The sequence below is a fragment of the Aquarana catesbeiana genome, linkage group LG07, assembly GCF_042186555.1.
Source record: "Aquarana catesbeiana isolate 2022-GZ linkage group LG07, ASM4218655v1, whole genome shotgun sequence".
Taxonomy (NCBI): Eukaryota; Metazoa; Chordata; class Amphibia; order Anura; family Ranidae; genus Aquarana; species Aquarana catesbeiana.
In genome coordinates this window covers 55,231,264-55,257,226 of record NC_133330.1, presented here as the reverse complement: position 1 = coordinate 55,257,226, position 25,963 = coordinate 55,231,264, and the positions used below count along the sequence as shown (strand labels likewise).

The following is a 25,963-nucleotide window of genomic DNA, read 5'->3' as shown; positions in this document are numbered from 1 at the left end:
AACCAAGGTGAGCCACTTTCCCCTTGGCAAAAGGCTGCAGTAAAGCAAATAAAATAAACCTGTGGTTGAAAAAAGTTCTCGCCTTAAAGTGGTTGTAAACCCAGGTAAAAAAAAAAAACCCTGCAAGACAAAGGCATAATGAGCTAGTATGCATAGCATACTAGCTCATTCTGAATTACTTACCCGAAAATGAAGCCCCCGCAGCCATCCTCTTCTCCCCCTATGGCCGGCGACATCTCTCCCAGGGGTTACTTCCGGGTATCGTGGCTCCGGCCAATCACTCCCACGTATGCAAGTGGGAGTCGCCGGGAACGGCACAGTACAACTGGAGCAACGGCACGTACGTGCCATTGCTTCAGTTGGCTCAAATGCGCATGTGCGGATGACGTCAGCACATGCAAATACAGGGATATCTCCTAAACCTTCCAGGTTTAGGAGATATCCAGTGCAGCTACAGGTAAGCCTAATTATAGGCTTGCCTGTAGTTTAAAGTGGTTGTAAAGGGTTTACAACCACTTTAATCCTGGCTTTGGCACTGCAAGGGGTGACATCACCATCTTCCTGGTAGATCCCAGGAAATGCTAAGCACCCCAAATATCACAACAAGATGCTCCTGCACTGCACTGAAGCATCGTAGATTTGGAGTACTCAGCATTCTCCAGAATCTCGCAGAAAGGATCATGACTTCACCCTCCCCTAGGGGCCGGGGGTGGTAGCCAAGGGTATAATAACCTTTTTCCAATCACAGGCTTTTTTTTTCTTTATTACAACATTTTGCCATGAGGAGAGGCCTGACTATGTAAGCGGACCCAGCTTTTTTATTGCATGGCCTACATTAAAGGAATGCTGTACATAAAGAAATATGAGGGCTCCCATTACTAACCTTCCAAGAGTACTAGTTGCCTGCATGTCTCTGGATTCAATACTTTGAGGCCCTGACCCGAAACAAGCATGCAGATTCGATAGTCAGAGTCTTCAAATCTGCATACTTATTTTTGGAAGCCGTTGAATCAGTTTGACAGCCAGGCAATTAGCATTCTGGGAAAGGTACGTGAGAAACAGCAGCCTCCATTATAGTCTCGTATTACACTTTCCCTTTAAATGTTCACTGCTCATATCAGTCTCTATTGCTGATGTGTCTTGGTTGTATTTGAATTTGAGATCTCACATATTATTCTCTATATCTAGGACAAACTTGTCATAAAAGCTGTAGAGCAAGCAGGGTTATCAGAAGTGTACCTGTGTGGATCAGTAGTCTGAACATCAAAGAAATATCCCTCTGTGACTAAGAGAGATATACTAGCTAAGGCAATTAGCACTTCACACATATTCTGTTTGCAAGGAATGACAATTAAAAGAAGTTTTTCACCTTGTTATGACTTTAAAGGTACTCGCTCATCAAACATGAAATTTAGCCTTTCAACTCCCTCAGGGGACACAATCTGCCTGCTGAGTAGCTCTCGCCTTCATCCCAGCATTCATTTGCTGCAGCTGTCTGTCTTGCACATTAAACTCCCCGTGGTTGCTGGTAACCTTATTTTTCTAGTGGTCCTAAAAATGAACCTGCAAAATACAGGCCAAATGCTACCTGCCAGAAATTGAAATACAGTAAGACCTTGGTTTGAGAGTAACTTGGTTTGAGAGCGTTTTGCAAGACAAGCAAAATTTTGAAATAAATTTTGACTAGATATACAAGCGATGTCTTGATATTCAAGTACCGTCATGTCACAACTAAGTATAAAAGAGAAAAGAGGCGCCTCTAAGTGTAGGAATATGGTTACATTTAAATAAGGTACAACATTTAGCAAGTCACATGGTTAATGATTAAAACAGGCACATCTAAGTATGCAGGCATCCAGGGTAAAGCTGTCCACATAGACCATCCTCCACACCACCATCGACGTCATCCCTTCCACGCTGCGTTCCACGAGCGCTTCAAGCCTCACTTTCAAATTGCTCTGTTGCAGGGTAGCGGTGAGAGCCGGATGTGCAGAGAATGGTCTATGTGGACAGCTTTACCCCGGATGCTTACATACTTAAATGTTCCTCTTTTAATCATCAACCATGTGAGTTGCTAAATGTTGTACCTTTATTAAATGTAACCATATTGCTGTACTTAGAGGCGCCCTTCTTCTCTTTTATACACTGCAGCTCCTGCTGGATTTTGCTTCTAATCCCCTTGTGGAGGCTGCCATTTGTGGATGGACATTTTATGGTTACACATTGCTATAATCTTTTTTATATGGACTATAAACTGAAGGGCTTATGAATAAATAGTTGTGGAACGAATTATCTGAGTTTTCATTATTCCTTATCGGGAAATTGGCTTTGATATACAAGTGCTTTGGATTACATGCATGTTTCCGGAACGAATTATGCTCGCAATCCAAGGTTTTACTGTAACTATAAGTGGCTTAAAGAAGAACTGTGGTCAGGGAGACAGGTATCCCACCTTTTTCTTTCCAGGATTTGCATACAGATTACACCTGGGTCCAGGAAAGAACATCATGGAGCTATGGTGCGATCCCTGTTCAACCAACCATAATCATCTCTACTGAGATTGGATCTGCTGTTTTTTAATTGGCTGACAGCATTTGGATGGATGATTGCTTGTAAGCCTCAACATGAATGTCAGTTTGCCACTTAGCAGTCTGCAGTGTGCTTAGGTTCAGCCAATGCTAAGCATGTGGATAATCAAGCCATATAAGACATAGCTGACAGCAAGTATATTTGTGCTAACCCACTGCTCTATTTGTAAATCTAACCCCTGTGGAAGCACAATGGAATAGGTGTATTAGTGTAGGTGTATGGAATAGTGCATTCTGGCAGTAGGGCTTTTAATGATGATAGTGGTAGAGACATTAGAGCTTCTTCAGGGGTGTAGAAATGTATGGATATGGCTATGACTAAAAGTGCATAAGTTTGAAGAACTGAGATATGCAAAGAGAATGGTGGATATGTGAGGTATATTGTACTTTTGTCACAGCATTGATGGTGCCAAAAAAGTAAGATCGTTGGTAATGTTTGGACAAGTGGTTTAACCTTAATGGTCACAACTATGTATAATTATGTGGTGTTCATGGAGGAAGTACTTAATAAGGTTTATTCCAAGTGAATAATGGTGTACAAATTACTGGTATGTACCCACCAAGCTGGTTGTAGATGGCTAGTGACTGGTACGGGTTTACAATGGAACAGGATATTCCAGGTGAATAATGGTGTAAAACTTATTGGTGTGTACCCACCGAGCTGGTTGTAGATGGCTGGTGGCCAGTATGGGTTTACAACGGAATATGTTATTGGGTGGCACTGTCAGGGACCTGGCTTTAAAGGTTGTATCAGAATTTGTGGATGTTTTTGATACATTGGTGTCTAAATCATGTTATTGTTAATATTTTGTTATTTAATAAAAGCTGTGTTCAAAATACTCCAATTAAAATAATTTGTGTATTGTATTATTTATGAGGTTTAATGTATTTGGTTTTAATGTTTGACATCACTCCGCCCCCTCAGCCAAAACCGGGTCAAGGCCAGCATTCCATATAAAACACCTCTTTTACTGCAAATACCAATCATCAACACACATTTCAAGGGAACACAAGTGCGCCTTTTCAAGACTAATCGGGGGGCAGGGTATGGGCCTAGTGGAGGTGGTACAAAATCCTCCCTTTTTAGTTACCAGATTTGGCTATCTCCAAGCGCTAAAAGATCACTAATGAATGGCTAAAGTTTTTCAGGAGATAATGGGAGATAAGTTTGGGAAATGTAGAAGGGCTTTAGGTTTTCTGTTAACAAAGATCCAGTGCATGCTCTGCTTTACCTGGGTGACTGTAGATTTAACCATCCACCATGCCTTATTCATATTTATTTCATGATTTTGAAATCTTAGAAGGTAATAAAATACTTTTTTATAACCATATACAGGGAGCCATGATAAGGTCTGAAAAAAAAGATAGTTAAGACATAAGGAACATTATACATGAGAGTCTCCAGCTGGGTATGACACCTAGACATAAGGGGAGTGCTTCAGCCAAAGAGGGTCGTAAATCGCAGAGCTCAAGCACTCAGTGTACCGAGGTTATTTCTCATCCAATAAATCCAGCTCACTTCTCTCCCACACTGCCTGGATGTGCATTATATTATTCTGCCTGCTGACAGGCCTTGAACAAGGGGAAAGCCCATAGCACCAATTAGACAAAGGTGGGTGGAATACTCCTTCAATAAATGTGGTTCTTCATCAACTTTCACAGTGTGATGCCATGGACAGTGGGAGGAGATGTTTAACCGTTTTCTGACAGTGAATCTCAAATTCATAGATGTAAATGCTTTCATATATGCTTAAAGAAGGCATCCAAACCTATTTTTTTTTTTTTATGGTTTGTAAATGTAAAGCCTTGCCCATACAGAACACATTTAACAGGTTTACTTTACTGCTGCTCTCCCCAGCACCATATAATACTGTATCATATTTAAGCTAAGTTGCTATAGTCATTGCTTTCACAGCTCTGAGGAGTCTCTCCCAGTCCCCATATCACAGCCCTGGGCCAAGCACCAGTACTGTTACATGAGAGGAAGGGGAGGGAGTCACATGTTCATCAATACTTGGAAGTACCAGTATTTTCTTTGCCCCCAGCCGCTGCTTATTAAAGCATATTTGTTACTTTTATCTCTTTGGGAAAAGCACATATTTGCTTTAAAGTGGAAATCAAGCTAACAATAAGATACCAAAAATAACAAAAACAACTTTTGCTGCAATATTCAGATTCAGTCCAGAGACTTCCACCTATAGCACTAGATGTCCTCAATCTAATGGCTTTTATCATTTAACCTATTGTCTCTGCGGCCAGGTCGTCCTGGACTCGTGATTAGCTTACCTCTTTGCTCTCTCCGCTAATCAGCATGCTCCTTTTCAACATATGAACCGATTACCTCCTCGTGTTGCTTCTTCCTCTTACATTCCAGCTGCAATAGACTGATACCAGGTCAAATCCAGGTACTTACACTGATTGAAATAAAATAATATACATTTGATTAGGTATTGATCCTTACAGAGCTTCATCCATTTGTGTATTTTATACCTGCCTAAGGTTCAGCTTTAGGTCTCTAAACCTACATATTGAGGAGAGCTGAAAAAGAAGCATTTGAGGTGGTAATAAGTTAAAGTGATTGTAAAATCTATTTTTTTTTTTAAACAACAAACATGTTATACTTACCTTCTCTGTGCAGTTGGTTTTGCACAGAGCAGCCAAGATCCTCCTCTTCTCGGGTCCCTCTTTGCTGCTCCTGGCCCCTCCCTCCTATCGAGTGCCCCCACAGTCAGCAACTCTCTATGGGGGCACCCAAGCAAAGTCAGAGCTCCGTGTATCCATTCACACACGGAGCCCCGCCCTGGCCCCGACTCCTCTCTCCCTTGATTGGCTGACTGACTTTGATTGACAGCCACAGGAGCCAATTGCACCACTGCTGTGTCTCAGGTAATCAGGAGGAGTGTCCCGGATGGCTTAGACACTTGTGGACATTGCTGAAGAGAGATGGGGTTCAGGTAAGTAATTGGGGGATCTAGGGGGCTGCTACACACAGAAGGTTTTTTATCTTAATGCATAGAATGCATTATGATAAAAAAAACCTTCTGCCTTTACAATTCCTTTAATGCTTTTAAAATAAAAAATGATTTACTACAAAACCAGGCTTTTAAAAGTAACTGTCCATGCCATAATAAATAAATACTTAACTAATAATGATTTCAAACCTAAGTTATATTTGAGTTTGGTAACTGAACACAATTATGAGATATTTATTTCTTTTATTACAGGTACTTATATAGCGCCATCACATTATGCAGTGCTTTACATACAGTATCTCACAAAAGTGAGTACACCCCTCAGATTTTTGTAAATATTTTATTATATCTTTTCATGTGACAACACTGAAGAAATTACACTTTGCTACAATGTAAAGTAGTGAGTGTACAGCTTGTATAACAGTGTAAATTTGCTGTCCCCTCAAAATAACTCAACACACAGCCATTAATGTCTAAACCTCTGGCAACAAAAGTGAGTACACCCCTAAGAGAAAATGTCCAAATTGGGCCCAATTAGCCATTTTCCCTCTCCGGTGTCATGTGACTCGTTAGTGTTACAAGGTCTCAGGTGTGAATGGGGAGCAGGTGTGTTAAATTTTGTGTTATCACTCTCACTCTCTTATACTGGTCACTGGAAGTTAAACATGGCACCTCATGGCAAAGAACTCTCTGAGGATCTGAAAAAAAGAATTGTTGCTCTACATAAAGATGGCCTAGGCTATAAGAAGATTGCCAAGACCCTGAAACTGACCTGCAGCACAGTGGCCAAGACCATACAGCGGTTTAACAGGACAGGTTCCACTTAGAACAGGCCACGTCATGGTCGACCAAAGGAGTTGAGTGCACGTGCTCAGCGTCATATACAGAGGTTGTCTTTGGGAAATAGATGTATGAGTGCTGCCAGCATTGCTACAGAGGTTGAAGAGGTGGGGGGTCAGCCTGTCAGTGCTCAGACCATATGCCGCACACTGCATCAAATTGGTTTACATGGCTATCATCCTAGAAGGAAGCCTCTTCTGAAGATGATGCTCAAGAAAGCCTGCAAACAGTTTGCTGAAGACAAGCAGACTAAGGACATGGATTACTGGAACCATATCCTGTGGTCTGATGAGACCAAGATAAACTTATTTGGTTCAGATGGTGGCAAGCGTGTGTGGTGGCAATCAGGTGAGGAGTACAAAGACAAGTGTGTCTTGCCTACAGTCAAGCATGGTGGTGGGAGTGTCATGTTCTTGGGCTGCATAAATGCCGTTGGCACTGGGGAGCTACAGTTCATTGAGGAAACCATGATTGCCAACAAGTACTGTGACATACTGAAGCAGAGCATGATCCTCTACCTTCAGAGACTGGACTGCAGGGCAGTATTCCAAGATGATAACGACCCCAAACACACCTCCAAGACGACCACTGCCTTGCTAAAGAAGCTGAGGGTAAAGGTGATGGACTGGCCAAGCATGTCTCCTCGAACCTCAAATCCTCAAACGGAATGTGGAGGAGCACAAGGTCTCAAACATCCACCAGCTCCGTTATGTCGTCATGGAGAAGTGGAAGAGAACTTCAGTGGCAACCTGTGAAGCTCTGGTGAACTCCATGCCCAAGAAGGTTAAGGAGGTGCTGGATAATAATGGTGGCCACACAAAATATTGACACTTTGGGCCCAATTTGTTCATTTTCACTTAGGAGTGTACTCACTTTTGTTGCCAGTGGTTTAGAAATTTATGGCTGTGTGTTGAGTTATTTTGAGGGGACAGCAACTTTACACTGTTATACAAGCTGTACTCTCACTACTTTACATTGTAGCAAAGTGCCATTTCTTCAGTGTTGTCACATAAAAAGATATAATAAAATATTTACAAAAATGCGAGGGGTCTACTCACTTTTACTGTATATATAGTACATTCACATCAGTCCCTGCTCTTAAGGAGCTTACAATCTAAGGTCCCTAACTCACATTTATACACATACTAGGGCCAATTTAGACAAGAGCCAATTAACCTATCAGCATGTCTTTAGAGTGTAGGAGGAAACCGGAGGAAACCCGCGCAGGCACAGTAGAACATGCAAACTCCACACAGGTAGTGTCGTGCTTGGAATTCGAGTCGGTGACCCTAGTGCTGCTAGGTGGAAGTGCTAACCACTTAGCTACCGTGCTGCCCCAGATAGTATAATAAATATAATTAAAAATTCATCCATCCTAGTAAATTGAGCCAGTCAGTTAGGATCACTTAGGGACAGGAACTGCAAGCAAAAGAAAACAGCCTATCACAGCGTGACATGTAAATTTCCAATGGACTATAACTAGGAAGCAAATGTAAAGCAACATGTCAGGAAAAAGTATTTGTATAGTGGTGGTCCTTAGGGGTCCGCAGAATGGAGCTGAGAAAGTGTGGGCCCAGAGAACAACCCAGGTTGTTCATCAGAAAAAATAAGAAGAGAGGTGGGGGAGCCCTTATAGTGTAGTATCTATATAAAAAGTATTTTACAAAATATTACCTCCAAGAGTGCGGGTTTGGACTTAAAAAAATGAAAATGGTAACTTACAACCTAACTGAGTAGATCAAGCAACCTTCCATGGAAGCAAGTGGAAAACGACAGGTTTCTAACATTCTTTCCAACAACAAATGTCAAGGGGATAAAAACTCAACCTAAAAGAAAACACTGTCTATGTGTCTATTGTCGTCTTTTCCAACACTTGTTTAAATAAATCCTGGTACTTCCAAGTATGAAGAAGCACATGACTAACCACCCGTCTCCCCACAGTCACATGGAGATGTGTACAATCGTAATCATTGCCACTTCCTTCGCAGGCAAGCAGCAGAGGAGCAAGCATAAGGATAACTGGTGGGTGTATAGTGCAGGTTTGGTGGTGGGTTGAGAGGAGGTGTTCTTTGGTGCATCATACATGTGTTATTTACCTGTAAGAGTTTCTTCTGTGTGAACATCCAAAAGGTCTGAAACTGCTGCTTACCACCACCACCTTGGGTGAGATGCCACCCACCTCAGCAGACTTATGCCCTGTACACACGGTCGGATTTTCCGACGGAAAATGTGTGATAGGACCTTGTTGTCGGAAATTCCGACCGTGTGTGGGCTCCATCACACATTTTCCATCGGATTTTCCGACACACAAAGTTTGTGAGCAGGCTATAAAATTTTCCGACAACAAAATCCGTTGTCGGAAATTCCGATCGTGTGTACACAAATCCGACGGACAAAGTGCCACGCATGCTCAGAATAAATAAAGAGATGAAAGCTATTGGCCACTGCCCCATTTATAGTCCCGACCTACGTGTTTTACATCACCGCGTTCAGAACGATCGGATTTTCCGACAACTTTGTGTGACCGTGTGTATGCAAGACAAGTTTGAGCCAACATCCATCGGAAAAAATCCTAGGATTTTGTTGTCAGAATGTCCGAACAAAGTCCGACCGTGTGTACAGGGCATAAGAGCTGTCACTCAATTGACACCCTATAGCTACCTTTCTCAACCTTTTAACACAAAGAAACCTTTAAAATACCTCTCAGGGAACCCCTGCTAATAATTACTATATCTATAAACTGTTGGTACATTAGTGTGATCACTGGGAAGAATACTCTTTACATTAGTGGATATTGAGAAGAATACCCCTCACAGATAATGGTTATATTCTGAGAGGCAGAACATGCTCAATTCTCAAGGAACTGCTTAGCAACCTCTGGAGGAACCCTAGGATTCCATAGAGCCCTGGTTGAGAAAGGTTTCTCTATAGTATTGCCCTTCCCTCCTCTGCTCCTGGCTGCTACATAAAAGGTTGTGTAGGGAAGTGAGAAGAGGGGTGAATGAGCTAGCCAGAAAAGACAGTAATTAGACACTCGCAGGGGGATTATTAAATTCAGTAACCGCAGGATAACCATTATGTAAGATGGACCAATGTTTGTTGATAATATTATTGATCTTTCGTGAGAAAGGGTGATATTGAGCGATAAAAGGCAATCTGCGACCCAAGCTTTTAGTAGGAGGAGTATGATTTATATTAATTCGTTCAGAATGAAGAGGGCTATGACATCATGGGAGAGAAGGGGAACTGGCTGTGGTAGCCAATGCCAGCTCTTCCCGGAGTGGTGAAGTTCCTTAACAAATTGCAAGTGAATAAAATTTTATACTTGATTTTTCTGGGCTCTTACCTGCCATTTGGTGACAGGCTCTCTTTATGGTGGATGCTACAATGGTATCCTGGCTGTGGGCATGAGAATGATTATTTGCTTTAGGCCCCTTTCACACAATCGGACCGTTCAGGTCCGCCTGTCAGTTTTGACGGCGGACCTGAAAGGGCGCTCCATGTTAGTCTATGGAGCGTCGGATGTCAGCGGAGACATGTCCGCTGACATCCGACCCGGTCCGATCTGCTGAAAAGCAGACGGATGGCTCTACATCCAGGTCCGTCGCTGGCGGATCGGATCGGGTGAGATACTGTCCGTTTTCGTCCGATCCCTCCATAGGCGGCAGCGGCGCCTGACAAGCCCCTCCCCGCTTAGTGAGCAGAGAGGGACCTGTCATCCGCCGGCTCAGCAGAGATCAATGGACTGATCTCCCGCTGAGCCGGCGGACCGAGGCGGGCTCCGTGGAAAACGGAGTCCGCCTCGTGTGAAAGGGGCCTAAGTAGCCATAGACAGAGAGATTTTCTTTCCTGCAACCACCCGCCAGGAGAATACAGTGATTACTGCTAGCAGCTATAAAAGCGGCTGGCAATAATCACATGTAAAATCTGACAGACTGGTTGCACCCAAGGTGATCGATCTATCAACTTGGGTACATTCAGCCTGCCCATACATGGTTCAAATCTCAGCTGCTGAACCGGACAAGATTCAAACCTTCTACGGCCGGCATTAATCTTTGTTTCTGGAATTAGTTATTTCATCCTTGTGCTTTCAACTTCTTTCATTGGAAGGATTGGCAAATGGTAACCTCCAATGTGCAGGGGCTGGTGAGGCTCAAAATAAAAGATGCAAGAAAAGCACAAAACTTGATGTTGTGTAATTTTACAGATTTTTTTTTCCATTCACCAGAGTTCTATTTTAAAGCGGTAGTAAAGTAAAAAAAATGTTTATTTTTTAAATGGGTCCTCTGGCAGCCTTACGCCATAATGTACTAGTATGCACTGCATACTAGTACATTATGACAAACTTACCTACAAACGCAGCCCTCCAGCACTGCACTCTCAGCGCTCTCACTTGTCCCCATCAGCTTCCATCTTCGCCCGGTATTTCTTCCGGGTTTGCGATCTTCGGCCACTTGTTTGGCTGTACCAGGGCAACGTCGCATCGCAGCGGCACACAGAGCGGGTTGTAAAAGTGGTCTGAACTGCGCATGTGTGACTCAGATCACATTACCCGCTGACAGGCAGGGGGGAGATTTATGACAGAAAAGACTTCTAGGGTCTCTTCTGTTATAAAAATGCTGCCTGGTAGCCATTTTTATAATAACTGACTTTACTACCACTTTAATTGATTCCCAGTAACTTTATTTCAATTTACTAGAGTTTAGATATAAGCAAACACAGCTTCCTGTTAATGCAAATGAACCTATAACATCCGCTGTGTTAACAAACATTTCTACAAACAGTAGTTCGTAGAAATATACAAAAAAAAATAAAGGCAATTTCTGAAAGTACAACACGTCGCTACGGGCTATAGAAGTAAAGATCCAGGAATATTTAATTTTACCAATAATTTTATCTGTTAATAACTGCAGGATGCAGATGGTGCTTTTGGTGTAAATCTCTCCTAAATGTGGACCATAAATGGGATGTCATTATGTCAATGCAGCTTAAGCTGCTAAGCTATTTTTTCTTAAGTGCTTTAAGCAATAATGATTTCGGTAAGACTGTTTACATTCTTCCATGTTGTTACTTGCTTTTATTTGTCCACCTGGTCTAAATTGGTGATTTATGAAGACGGCTGTTTATTACATAATCCTTGCTTTGTATACAAAACTGCTTAGCACATTTAGTGCATTTTAGATATGATCAGATGTATAACCTTTTAAAAAATACCTTCACTTTAGATTTAAAAAAATGACTTACCCCTTAGCCACCCACCAAGTCATATACTTACATACATGTATACCCAATGTACAAACAGGTATTATCAGCAACGGGCCTGATAGGAGTCCTGGTGGAATTATGCACATTTTGTATGTAGCGCCACCCCTGAAGGAGCCGCTTGGTGAATTTGCATTCTCTTATCTCCGCCTCAACTCCAAGAATGACCTCAGCCCTTCTGACACACCTGGTTAAATAAAATTACTGCAAAAACATTTAAGGACACATGTGGTAAATACCGTTATCCTGGCTGTGGATTATCAATTATAAATGGGCTGTGGATTATCACCAAAAATAGACACATACCTGGTAGTGATAAACAAGTTGAATATTTTAGCACGGTTTAAAGCATATGGAAACTTACAATACTGTTAAACCTTGCTACAAATAACTAAAACATTAGAAAAGACAACCTTAAATATTTAGCAACTGCAGGTATAGAAAGGGTAGTAATCTATATGCCCTTAACATAGGCGCTGAGGGGGAGGAGAGAAGACTTGTCAACTTCTCAGCTCCTTCTGGGCCGCAAACACCTTTGAGAGGCAGGTCCTGAGGTGAAGAATACTAGTGTCTTCTGCTAGCAAACGGTGGGGCCCTTGTTTTAAGGAAAGGTTTAAACAAGCCTGCATGAAGCATGTTCCGTTAGGTAGAGATTTAAAAGGGCAAACTACTATGGCAGCTCTAAACAAGCATCCCGTGACACTAAAAAGGGAAATTGATGTCTGCATGCAGTGTCAGTATGGTGTCAAGAAGGATGTTGGGTTTACACCCGCTCATCAGTTCTCTGTGTGATGACACAACAGTAGTCTCAGGTGCTGGTTCAGGCTCCTGATGCTCCTAGCGATGTTGTAAGGCACTGGATCTTTTGCTGATGGCCGATCGAGATGACTGGTAGCGAAACTCGCAAGGTGAACATGCAGCTGACCCGATACCCGGATGGGTATCTCGATCCCTGAAAGGCGTGGGTCGTCTCTGCTGAGCTGAGTGGTGCTGGGATGCTGAGTAGGGTCCCTGGACTAAATAATAGTGGACCACATGGCTGTCTCTGCTCCTGGCTCCCCACAGGCGTCCTCACTCCTCCGTCTCCAGGCAACACTCTCCTGGCAGTCTCTGGAGAAGCTTGGCTATCTCCCCCTCTGATGCTGCCAGAGTCTCTCTCTCTCAGTCTCCTCAGTCTCAGTGGTTTTCCTCACACCTGTCACCTCACCACACTCTCTCTCCCTCTCCTCAGACCGCTCTCCTTATTCTCCTCACAGACTCTTTTTTCCGGGCTTCAGGACATCCCTCCTCCTCTGTTGGGGCACACAGTCCCTGGTGTCTCTCTTCTCACTCTGGCACCTCAGTTCCTTCCCCTCACACACTCCTCCTCTTCTCACTGTTAAGTGTCACTGTATCTTAGCAAAGGACTTTTTGAGCCTTGGTATCTACCTCTCTTTTAAGGAAGCTCCTCTCCTCTGTCTCCTGTCAGCACTCTCTCTCTCTCTCTTTTACCTCAGTACTTCCCTCTCTTCTCTCCCCTCAGCACTTCCTGAAACTCCCCCTTTTCCCAATGTTCTCTCTCTCTCTCAGTTTTCTGGAAGGACCTCTCTATGTCTCCATCTTGTGGCCAAAAGGAGAAATTGCATTACAACATGCCTGCTACATGTATTATTATTATTCAGGATTTATATAGCGCCAACAGTTTGCGCAACACTTTACAACATGTGCGCAGACAGTGCAGTTACAATACAATTCAGTACAAAATGAATCAGAGGGCCCTGGTATATATAGGTATTAAAGTGGATCTTTAACCTCTCTTCCCCCATTTTTTTTTTACCTCTTCCTACTAGGTAGTGTGTTCTGCAAAGTCAAATACTCACCCACCCAGTGGATCCAGTGTTGTCCCACTGAGATCATCTTGTCTCTGCCACTGCTTGGTTCAATGTAGCCATGTCGTTTGTAACATAATCAAGAGGCCTACCACCTCTTCCAGGTTCAGACGGCGGGCCTCCCGATAATGTGGGGCTAGGCCCTCCTCCTTTTTGAATAAAGGACTATGCCTCCTGGGATATGTGACGTGCATATCCCAGGAGGCACAATGAGCACTGTGCCCGTCATTTGCTAGGCGAGTGACATGCATGGCGGGGCTGGTCCGGACACTTTTTATGAGAAAGAAGGACAAATAAGCAATAAAAAAATAGACAGCGCTATGGGGGGGTTGGAGAGGAGGGAACTTTATTCAGAGCATGAAGATCCGCTTTAACAGAGATACCTCAGTATGAATGATGCCCCAAGTTCATTTACAGAGTCCCCTGAGCCCCAGCAGCTGCAGTTAAATTATTAGATCATAGAAATACTTGCATAATAGTCCCTTCTAACTTTGAGTTCAGCAGCAAGGACAGGACATGTGGCTGAGACCTTCTCTCTCCCTCCACATCCTCTTTCCAGGGTTTCAAAGCCAACAAACCAGGGGCACCCACCCAACAACCCAAGTGCATATATATTTACAGGCATTTACAAATTCAGACACTAGAGGGCAGCAGAACCCTACACGCATACAAAAGGGAAAGCTCAGTAACCATTAGTAAGGCTTGGGAGGCAGAAGGAGAGGGCGGGCTATTCACTTAATTAAGTCAATATTGGCATTTCCTGGTTCCTTGGCACTGGTTTTTGGCCTCCTGGGATACTGAAAGCATATCAAAGTGAACAAACAAGTACAACACATGCTAGGCCCGCCCCCTCCTCCTCTGTGAATGAAAGATTATGCCTCCTGGAATATGTGGGAACAGAAATGTTATCTATTGAAGCATATCAGTCCTTAGGGCCATCTCACGTAGTGCCACTCTGTTCTGTTCAGCAAGAGATGCATCAGCAGATTCCCTGCTGAATCAAGGCTGAATGGGGTGGATGTCAGTTTTTTCACATCCTTGCCCACTTAGTTTGCGTCTACATTTACACGGATGGGGGAAGACCCGTGACGGCTCTATGGACTTGTAAATGATGCAGTCCTTTTCTTTCTTTCTTTTTTCTGGACTTGGATGGACTTGGAGGTAGGAGGATGTAAACGGGCATAAGTCCTTTACATCAGCCTGCCCATAGACCCACTTTTCACTTCTGATCAGGTCCTACTGAAAAACAGACAGACGGACCTAATCAGAAAACCTGTGTGATGGCTGTATTAGTTTACTTTTTTCATGATTGTTCTCATTTATTTCTACCTGGTGGTCCTGCCAATAACACACTTCCTGCCCCAGGGTGACAACAGTCACTCACCAAAAAATACTTAAAATAATGGTGTAGCATTGTAACCATAGGTTGCTCTCGTGATTTGAATTGCAAACATCTCCTTCTCTCCTTATATCCATTACATAAGAGGGAGGTGTTCTGTATCTCACAGATGATTGCTGACACTAATTTATGTGCCCCCCCCCCTCTTTATACGACATCACCACCATTAACCACTTGCCATCCAAGCCAATTCTGTCATTTCTCTCCTACATGTGAAAAACATTTTTTTTGCTAAAAAATTACTCAGAACCCCAAACATATATATATATTTTTTTAGCAGAAACCCTAGGGAATAAAATGGCGGTCGTTGCAATTGTTTGTGTCACATGGTATTTGCTCAGCAAAACAGCCCCTATGATGGCTTTTACATTGCAGAGAATTGCCAGCTAAAAAAATAAAAGATACCTGGATGATGCCTGTAGCCTCAGGTATCATCCAGATATCTCCACTTCAATGTCCGGACGTCATGTCAACCCAGGGGATGTATGGACAAAGCTTTATCGGCCATACTTCTTTTATGGTCACAGGACTACAATTACTTTTACTCTCCTGTGACCCAGAGTCAGCTGATAGTGGGCTATTGCCAGCTATAAGCAGACAACAAGGCAGAGCGGCACTAGGCTCGGAAAGCATCCCAACAAAACTGTAGAGATCCACTGATTGCCTAACTGACAACTGGCTTGGCCTTTCAGCATGCGGATGGAAGCCAGAGCCAGCTGCTCCCACCCCCTTCCCAACCCAGCGCTCCAGTGAATGCTGGAGGAACTGAGTGGAGAGTGGTGACTGACAGTCTCTGCTCTCTGCTCGGAGCAGATTGGGGGATGAACTATCAGCAGTCATGTGATCGGTTAGTTCTTGGTCTTAGAGCAGATGTGGGACAGTTGTAGCACCATATAGATGCTACAGCAAGGAGGTGAGTATGCATATTTTTTAAATCCCATACATCTTCTTTACCATAGCCAAATATATACTGTACTGTACATCTCGCAGTTTACACGCGGGATCTTCCTTGAAGGCATTGGTGACAAAGTTTTCCCAGGGAGCAGCTGGAAGGCACTGGCTTTTTCACCAAGAAAACCAGGAAATAGATTCAGGTAATTTGCAAGAGCTACATGCACCTTTTTTTCCTTGGTAGGGAGGGGGCTGCTTTAAAAATTCAATTTAGGGCACAGAAAGTTACAAGGACACTGGGAGTGTGGCAAGATCAACAGGTATGCTTCTGTACCTACAGTATAAGCCTGAGGAGAATAGCAATTAGAGAGTATGAAAAGCAACTGACATGTCAATCAACACGAATTGACTAATATACATAAACATAAGTGCAGCTCTAAAAAGATTTATTGTGAAAGAAAATTAAACTCAAAGAAATGTGCGACAATCAGCAATCAAGCAAATATGTGTATTAATCAGTGGAAGTCCTAAAAGATTCAATGAAATCTTATTTTAAGCTTGAATATATAATCCTTCGTTAAAAATGTCACCGCTGTGATCCACCATCATGTGCTACATAGATACGCTTACCAGAACAAATGGACTCTGTTAGATAAAGAAAAGAGTCCAAACGTACTTGTATATCTCAATGGTCACTGTCTGGGATGCATTGCACTCCGCTTCAGATGCTTATGACAGCTGTAACTTCAGGTTTGTATCTCTCTGGAATACCTTCCACCTCTAATTAGGTTACACACTTATGACAATCGGATTATTCGACCATAGCATGCGAAAAAAGCTGAAAAAGCCTCATATTGTAAAAATGCAACAATACTTTATTTAAAATGCACTAAATACTCACAATAAAAAAAATCACATAATTGCTTAGTAAGAACGAACGGTCCCAGGAGTCAGACAGCCACTTCCTGGTATTGGAGTGCTTAATGTCACAAGCATAGGCTCCACCCTACACGTTTCATAACATCTGACGTCGTCCTGAGCATAGAAGTTTTTTTCGCGTGCTATGGACAAGTAATCCGACTGTCATGAGTGTGTTACCTGATTGGATGTGGAAGTGCATGGTATTCCGGACAGATAGAAACCTGAGGTTATGGCTGTCTTAAGCATATAATCTGGAGCGGAGGCGGAATTGCACTGCATCCCAGATGGTGACCATTGAGATATACAAGCGCATTTTTTCTTTATCTGAAATTATCCATTTGCTCTGGTAAGAGTATCTATGTGGCACATGATGGTGGATCACAGCAGTGTCATGTTTCCCAAAGGATTTTATATTCAAGCTTAAAAGAAGATTTTATTAAATCTTTTGCAACCGTGCCTGATTAATACACGTATTTCCTTGATTGCTGATCATTGCACATTTTTTTGAGTTTAATTTTATTTAACAATAAGTCTTTTTAGTGCTGCACGTGTGTTTATGCTTCTGTACCTGAAGAAAAAAGTGCTTTGCCTGAAAAAAGAAAACTAATGCAGCTAACACAGAACTGTTGAGCTGCAATATATAACATTTTTGTTATTTTTGTTTCTTTTTGTTTTGTATAGGTTAGAAGTTATGTGCAAATAGCAAAAGCTGTAAGGAAGAGTTATAAGAAAATAAGAAAACAAAATGTGGAGTTCGGCTTCAAGAAAGCAATGGCACACTTAATATATTTTGTGGTAAGAACTTTGTCTTCCCTTGGACAGCATTGATATAATCGGTATAGTTATAGATATAGAAGACAGTTGAACGGCCCTGCCAGAAGACACTTAAAAATAGAGCTGAATTTTGGGCTTCAGATGACAGATGACCATTACACCATACAGAATCCACTTCCACATGCTCTGTGTATATTTTTTTAAGACAAAAGTCGAGCCGTTTTCATATAAACCACAAAGGCAGTGAGATAATGGGGACTGTGAAAGTGGAAAAATAAATGAACATATGTTGATGGCGGCTTGTGATTTATTTGTGGAAATTAACTTGATGACCTCATCCAAATTAAGTTTTCTAAGTGTCCTAGAGAAGAACTGTCTGCACTCTCCTCAACAACCAATCAGATTCTCTATGTCTTGTCAATAGCACAGGAAGAAGAAAAGGGACACACTGCTATGGCCGACTGCTTTGGGCAAGATAAAAGATTCATCTTTAAGTTTCCCTATTATACCCACATCAATGTCCCGAGGGTTCTGTGACTTCATTAAAGACTAAGTCCACCTTTCTGACCCTGCTTCATCTAACACCCATATGTATTGTATAAATTGAAACATGGTCAAGTTCCCAGCCCCAGCTCTGTACTGAATTAAGAAGTTTTTCTCCCTGCAGGCTCCTGTCATTTTATTGAGTTCAGTGTGGCTGTATGTGGCAGCAGTCACATCATCCATTTGCAGGTATCTGTGAAGAGAGAGACTGCAGATCCCATCTGTCACTGAGGCAGAGGGACTTGTAGATCTCAGTGGAGCATAAGACCCACACCTGTAGAACATTGGTAACTTCCTCCAGCTCCCTAACGGAAAGTCGGGACTTGTAGCTAGAGAAATTGTCTGCAGGAGCCTATGAGTTTTACCTCCAATCCCAGCACAAAAACATATAAATGTACATATAAATGTACAATCCCCCGCCTCAACCCCAAAAACACACACAACCTATCTCTTTTATATTAACTGAAGTTAAAAATGGTATCGAAATATACCTAAAACCCCATTTACGTACCTAAATCTTTGGTCATGTGACACAGCATTCCTGATACTTCTATCTTATGGACTGCGAAGGTGGAGGGCACTTCCTTAGATGACTATGCCACCCTAAACCAGGGTTTCTCAACCAGGGTTCCTCCAGAGGTTGCTAGGGGTTCCTTAAGCAAATAGCAATGTCTGCCCCTCAGATAAGTTCCCACTGACACCATTGATCTTTTTAGCTATCTGTTAGCGCAGGGGTCTCCAAACTTTCTAAACAAAGGGCCAGTTTACTGTTCTTCAAACTTTAGGGGGGCAAAACTGGGGCCAGCAGGAGTAGAAAATGTCCCCGGTGTCAGTGGGAGTCAACAGCATCCCCTCTTTAGTATTAGTGGAAGGAATAGTGTCCCATCATTGGTGTCAGTGAGAGGAATAGTGCCCCGTTGTTGGTGTCAGTGGGAGGAATAGTGACTCATCGTTGATTAGTTATGGGCCGGACTGACCCGCGTTCAGAACTTTCGAGCACCGTGCATGTTCGGACCGGAATAACGAACACCATTATAGTCAATGGGACCCAAATGTCAAAAATCAAAAGTGCCCATTTTGAAGGCTTACATACAAGTAATTAGGCATACAATGGTTATAGGGGTCTGGGTCCTGCTCTGGAGGACATGTATCAATAAAAAAAAGTTTGTGAAAAACGTCATGTTTAAATGAGCAGTGATTTTTTTATTTTTAGACTGAAATCATAAAAATGAAAAATTCTTTCCAATATAGTGCCTGGGGGATCCCCTTAGTCTACCTGTAAAGTGGCAGATCTGTACCATGTCTAGTATCTGCTGCAGCAATAATTGCATTTATAAAGCCCAAGAAAAAAATTCCCTGCAAGCTGCATTTATTTTGCTCAGCAACAGCGAGTGTATAATGAGGCCACAATGTAGTGCACTGGGAACAAGATTAGAGATTTTTTGGATACATTCTGGTGTCACTTTGACTTTGGATAGAAGTAACGGGTGCCTAAAAATTGGTCTTTTGGTGTCGGTGGCACCTTCCCACTGTAATCCTATATAGGTAATCTTGATGAAAGCAAGAATTGGCCTTGCTGTAAAAAATTGCAATGATATGCACCTAGTACAAAAAAAACAGAAATAAAAACTGCGCTATAGAATATGTGAACAGTTAGTGATATAAACAGCAGCAATACTAACAATAAACATCAATTGTAATATCAGACATAGAAAAATAAAAGAGTTGCGCTAATTAAATGTGCAATTTAGCATATATGACATAAATGAAAAAATCGTGTGAAGGAGGATAAATGCAGGAGACAACTGCATATAATCCACAATAGTGTCCCATCAAATGAAGAAGAAAAATTAAATAAAATGAAGTAGTGACTCCAAATCACCCATAAATAATCAAAGAAAGTCCAAGTGATAAACAATGATAAATCCGTGACAACCAAAGAAGATCCACCACCGGGAATAGAAGGGTTTACTTCTTACCGAATGGCCATGATCCCCCACTACAGAGGATCACAGCAGGCAGGTAAACTTTAAACAGGCTTTGAGAACTTCTATCAGCATCCACTAGGGGTCATCACACCGTCAGCAACAACAGCAGCAGAACTCGTAGCAGAGATACACCTCTTCCGACGGCCACCGGTCTCTGTGGTATGCACGGGCATACCTCCCAACATTTTCAGATTTTCATACCTATCTATTCCCGGTGGTGGATCTTCTTTGGTTGTCACGGATTTATCATTGTTTATCACTTGGACTTTCTTTGATTATTTATGGGTGATTTGGAGTCACTACTTCATTTTATTTATTTTTTCTTCTTCATTTGATGGGACACTATTGTGGATTATATGCAGTTGTCTCCTGCATTTATCCTCCTTCACACGATTTTTTTATTTATGTCATATATGCTAAATTGCACATTTAATTAGCGCAACTCTTTTATTTTTCTATGTAATGATATGCACCTGTCAAACAGGTGCAGAAAAATTGGTCTTTGGTTGTCGGTGGCACCTTCCCACCGTAACCCTATAGAGGTACTCTTGATGAAAGTAAGAATTGGCCTTGCTGTAAAAAATTGCAATGATATGCACCTGTCAAACAGTAAAATGGTCAATGTAAAGTGGTGTTTGGTGCACTTTAATTTGAGTACTCACACTACACAGACACACTCCACGGATACACTATAAACTACTGCAATATAATGCGCCATATGTACAGTGACGCACAGAACTATATGACAATAAACTTGCAGTAACGCACATAGAAGTAAATGGCGTTCAACTTGCAGTAACGCACACAGAAGTAAATGGCATTAAGTTTGCAGTAAAGCACACACAAGTAAATGGCGTTAAACTTGCAGTAACGCACAAAACTATATGGCGTTAATCTGGCAGTAACACACACAAAACTATATAGCGTTAAACTGGTAGTAACGCACACAGAACTATATGGCGATAAACTGGCAGTAACGCACACAGAACTATATGGCGTTAAACTGGAAGTAACGCACACACATTTATATGGTGTTAAACTGGCAGTAACACACACAGAAGTAAATGGCGTTAAACTTGCACTAACGCACAAAACTATATGGCGTTAAACTTGCAGTAACGCACAAACTATCTGGCGTTAAACTGGCAGTAACGCACGCAAAACTATATGGCGTTAAACTGACAGTAACGCACACAGAACTATATGGTGTTAAACTGGCAGTAACGCACACAAAACTATATGGTGTTAAACTGGCAGTTAAACTGGCATTAAATTGGTGTTAAACTGGCAGTAACGCACACAGAACTATATGGCGTTAAACTGGCAGTAACGCACACAGAAGCAAATGGCGTTAAACTGGCAGTAACGCAATCAAATAGACGGTGTTCAACCATCACTAAACTGACGCTATCTGAACTGTCCCTACTCTAGCTATACACTAATGTAAAGATTACTGACACAGTCTCACTACACTACAATGAAACTATCTAAGCTGTCCCTACTCTACACTAATGTATGTATGAATGTCACGGCCTCACTACACTACAGTGAAACTATCTGAGCTGTCCCTACTCTAGCTGCACACTATGCAAAGCTGAATGATGGTCCTCCTCACTACACTCACACTATCCCTAGACTGACACTAAACTAATATTCTACACTGACAATTGAAGCAAAATAGCACAGTATAGCACACTAACTAACTAATAGCACTGAACAGAGCCCTGTTCTATCTCTCTCCACGCTGAAATCACACTGAAAATGTCTGCCATTAAAAGAATACTTTTATACTGTGGGGCGGGAATGAGCCATGATTGGATAAAGTCATGATGACAGTGTCCAATCATGACTTTGACAGTGCTCTGTGCCCTGATTAGCTGAAGTGTTCACTGCTTCAGCCAATCAGGGCTTGCAATGCACTGTTCCGCAATGCATTGTGGTCGGTTCCGGGGGCGAACAAACTGTCGAACGACCCGTTTGTTCAGCTGTTCACCGAACGTTCGAACAACGAAAGTTCGGCCCAAACCACTCGCCCATCCCTATCGTTGATGTCTGGGGGAGGAATAGTACCCCATCGCTGGTAGCAGTGGGAGGAATAGTGACCCATCATTGGTGTCAGTGGAAGGAATAGTACTCTATCACTGGTATCAGTGGGAGGAATAGTGCCCCATCACTGGTATTAGTGGGAGGAATAGGACCCATTGTTGGTGTCAGTGGAAGGAATAGTGCCCCATCACTGGTATCAGTGGGAGGAATAGTGCCCCATCACTGGCATCATTAGAAGGAATAGTGCCCCATTGTTGGTGTCAGTGGGAGGAATAGTACCCAATCACTGGTATCAGTGGGAGGAATAGTGCCCCATCACTGGCATCATTGGAGGAATAGTGCCCCATTACTGGCATCATTGGGAGGAATAGTGCCCCATCACTGGAATCAATGGGAGAAATAGAGCCCCATCATTGGTATCAGTGGGAGGAATAGAGCCCTATCATTGGTGTCAGTGGGAGGAATAGTGACCCACATCATTGGTATCAATGGGAGGAATAGTGCCTCATTGTTGGTATTAGTGGGAGGAATAGTGCTCCATCGTTGGTGTCAGTGGGAGGAATAGTGCCCCATCACTGGCATCATTGGGAGGAATAGTGCCCCATCACTGGCGTCATTGGGGGGAATAGTGCCCCATCGTTGGTGTCGGTGTGAGGAATAGTGCCCCGTCATTGGTATCAGTGGGAGTAATAGAGCCCCATCATTGGTGTCAGTGGAAGGAATAGTGCCCCATCACTGGCATCATTGGGAGGAATGGTGCCCCATCATTGGTATCAGTGGGAGGAATAGAGGCCCATCATTGGTATCAGTGGGAGGAATAGTGCACAATCATTGGTATCAGTGGGAGGAATAGAGGCCCATCATTGGTATCAGTGGGAGGAATATTTCCCTATCGTTGGTATCAGTGGGAGGAATAGTGCCCCATCATTGATATCTGTGGGAAGAATAGTGCCCCATCGCTGGTATCAGTGAGAGGAATAGTGACCCCATTACTCATATCATTGGGAGGAATAGTGACCCATTGTTGGTGTCAGTGGCAGGAACTATGCCCCACTGTTGCTGACATTGGAGGGAATAATGTCCCAAGGGCCGGATAAAAGCAATGTATATGATATACATAATTTAATTTGAATTGCTCTTCTGAAACTGTTTTTTTTTTAAATCATGTGACTGACACAGCACCAATTAGGGCTGGCCAGACTCAGACTGTAGAGAGCATATATCAGCAGAGTAATAGAAACCCCTCCTAAAGATCTTTCCCTGCAGATGCCAAAGAACAGGGAAAGGTCATGTGACCAGACAACAGCGCTGCAGGATATTAGGTACTTTTTGATTTTTAAAAAATTTACAGTGCCATGATATATATGATTTATGTGAATGAATTATGGCAGTTACACTTCTCTGTTTAGTATCACTTTAAGTAACACTCGCAGGTTCCTCTTCCAGCCAGTGACTGGACAGTGAAAGGAGAAGCAGCAAGCTGGTGAGCTAATTTCTCTTTCACTCTGCTCTCTCCTCCTATTAGCATGTTGTATAGTTGTATATTAGCACAACTGATTGGCTCCTTGTGTTGTTTTTCTCTCCTCCATTCTGACCTTTGCTGTACAGGGTCTGCTAGCGGCTATTAGCATGTCAAATTCAGGTATCTACACTGTTTGCATTAAAAACTACATTTAATGATGTGTTAATGATTACAGGTCTGCATTCACTTGTGTATTTTATATCTGAGTTTGGCTTAAATGAAAAATTGAAAACATAATCAAGGTTGTTTAATGATTTTATTTTTTGTAAGCATACAGCAAACATATGAAAAAAGACATCTGCTCAAAACATACTTGAATATTCCACATAATTACCTAGAGTAGAAGTTGCCATATGTGGTTGTGATACATTTATAGAAAATTAGGTTATCACTGAACAGAAATATTTCTTTGAAAGACATTACTGAAAACGTTATTGCTGTGTTGCCAACCTACCAGATTGCAATTTACTGACACGGCACCCAACATTTACTGGCACAGTCAAGTTTTTACTGACATTTGCAAAAGTTACAAAATTACAGTTTTAAGTGCAATGTGATTTAAGGTAGATATTAGGGCAAAAACATATGTCTTATTATATTTTCAATATACAGTAGTAAGTAAGTAGCTTAGGAACAGGACTCAGGATGACAAGAAATTAGAATGGACGGGCACACATACATGAAATTGACTGTCACAGTGACACTGACAGCGGTGTACAGCAGCACGGATGATGATGACACCTCACCATCACGACGTGTCCCCTCCTGAGTCACAGTGACAGTCTCTCCCCACGCCATGCGGTCCCTTTAGTACACTCTAGTCAAAACAGCACTGACAATCCCGCTCCTGGCTTGACTTGCTCCCTTCCAGCGAGGCTCCGGCTGCTCCGCTCAGCTCTCTTGCACTATGACATCACACGACATGATCAGGCACTGCCTCTGCCAGACCCGAATCAAACATTCGTACGAATTTCCGTAAATTTGTACATTCGGAAGGATCCAAAATACGAATTGCTATGTTTCCGCATTTTATACGAAATACGAAATTTCGTTTACGAATTTCGTATCCAAATTCCATTACAACGGAAACGTGACTGGTGTTTTGTTGACCAGCAGTTTTCTTCTGCTGCTGAGTGAGGGTTGGGAAAATGACCTTTTTTGATATGGGAGTGGGAGTGAGACTGATACTGGTAGTCGATGGGAGATTCAGAATCGGACAAAATAAGAATGTTCGTTAATATCCTTTTACCATTGTCATAATAATTATGATTATTCGCTATGATGAAGTTAAAAACCCAGGAAGTCAAGTCAGCACAGCACAGGGATGGTGGGAGCCCCTCATAATGAGCACAGCGCAGGGATGGTGGGAGCCCCTCATAATGAGCACAGCACAGAGATGGTGGGAGTCTCTCATAATGAGCACAGCAGGGGTACAGCCCCAGGAGGAAGTCAGAACAGCACAGGGATGGTGGGAGCCCCTCATAATGAGCACAGCGCAGGGATGGTGGGAGCCCCTCATAATGAGCACAGGGATGGTGGGAGCCCCTCATAATGAGCACAGCACAGAGATGGTGGGAGTCTCTCATAATGAGCACAGCAGGGGTACAGCCCCAGGAGGAAGTCAGAACAGCACAGGGATGGTGGGAGCCCCTCATAATGTGCACAGCACAGGGATGGTGGGAGCCCCTCATAATGTGCACAGCACAGGGATGGTGGGAGCCCCTCATAATGAGCACAGCACAGGGATGGTGGGAGCCCCTCATAATGAGCACAGCACAGGGATGGTGGGAGCCCCTCATAATGAGCACAGCACAGGGATGGTGGGAGCCCCTCATAATGAGCACAGCACAGGGATGGTGGGAGCCCCTCATAATGAGCACAGCACAGGGATGGTGGGAGCCCCTCATAATGAGCACAGCACAGGGATGGTGCTCATTATGTCACAATGTCAGGAAAGCCTGTTTCCACCTCTTCCACTTTGCCAAGGGAACAGTGATCATTAGAAGCAGTAAACTCTGTCTCCTTGCTGATCAATGCCAAGCTCCCTGTAGTGCTGATGGTGATGGCACTGGCAGCAATGGTGGGGGTGGTGGTGACATCATCATGAGCCTCGGCCTCCTGACATGTTTCCTGCTGCATGGCAGGATCTCCAGCTTTGGCTGCACAAATGTATGTGCACTGGGAACCCCTTTGGCCTGCCCTCTTCCATAAAAAGTACCAGCGGGCACCATGCTACCAGCAGCAGTGTTGGTTCTAGGAGGTAAATCCTGGAACAGCTGGCGACGTGCAAATGTCTGCTGTTTGCCAGGCTCTTTACCACCAGCAGTCTTCACTCCCATTCATGCCTCA

At 42.9% G+C, this 25,963-nt stretch overlaps 1 long non-coding RNA gene across 2 annotated transcripts in view; it reads right to left on the bottom strand.

Annotated features, from left to right (window-relative positions):
• LOC141103037 (uncharacterized) overlaps window positions 1-25,963 on the bottom strand; it is a 183,587-nt gene that overhangs the window by 32,948 nt on the left and 124,676 nt on the right. For both annotated transcript variants that reach the window (XR_012235236.1, XR_012235237.1), the window contains one exon: window positions 4,875-5,002. This is a non-coding gene — a long non-coding RNA (uncharacterized lncRNA). The remainder of the gene's footprint in view (window positions 1-4,874; window positions 5,003-25,963) is intronic.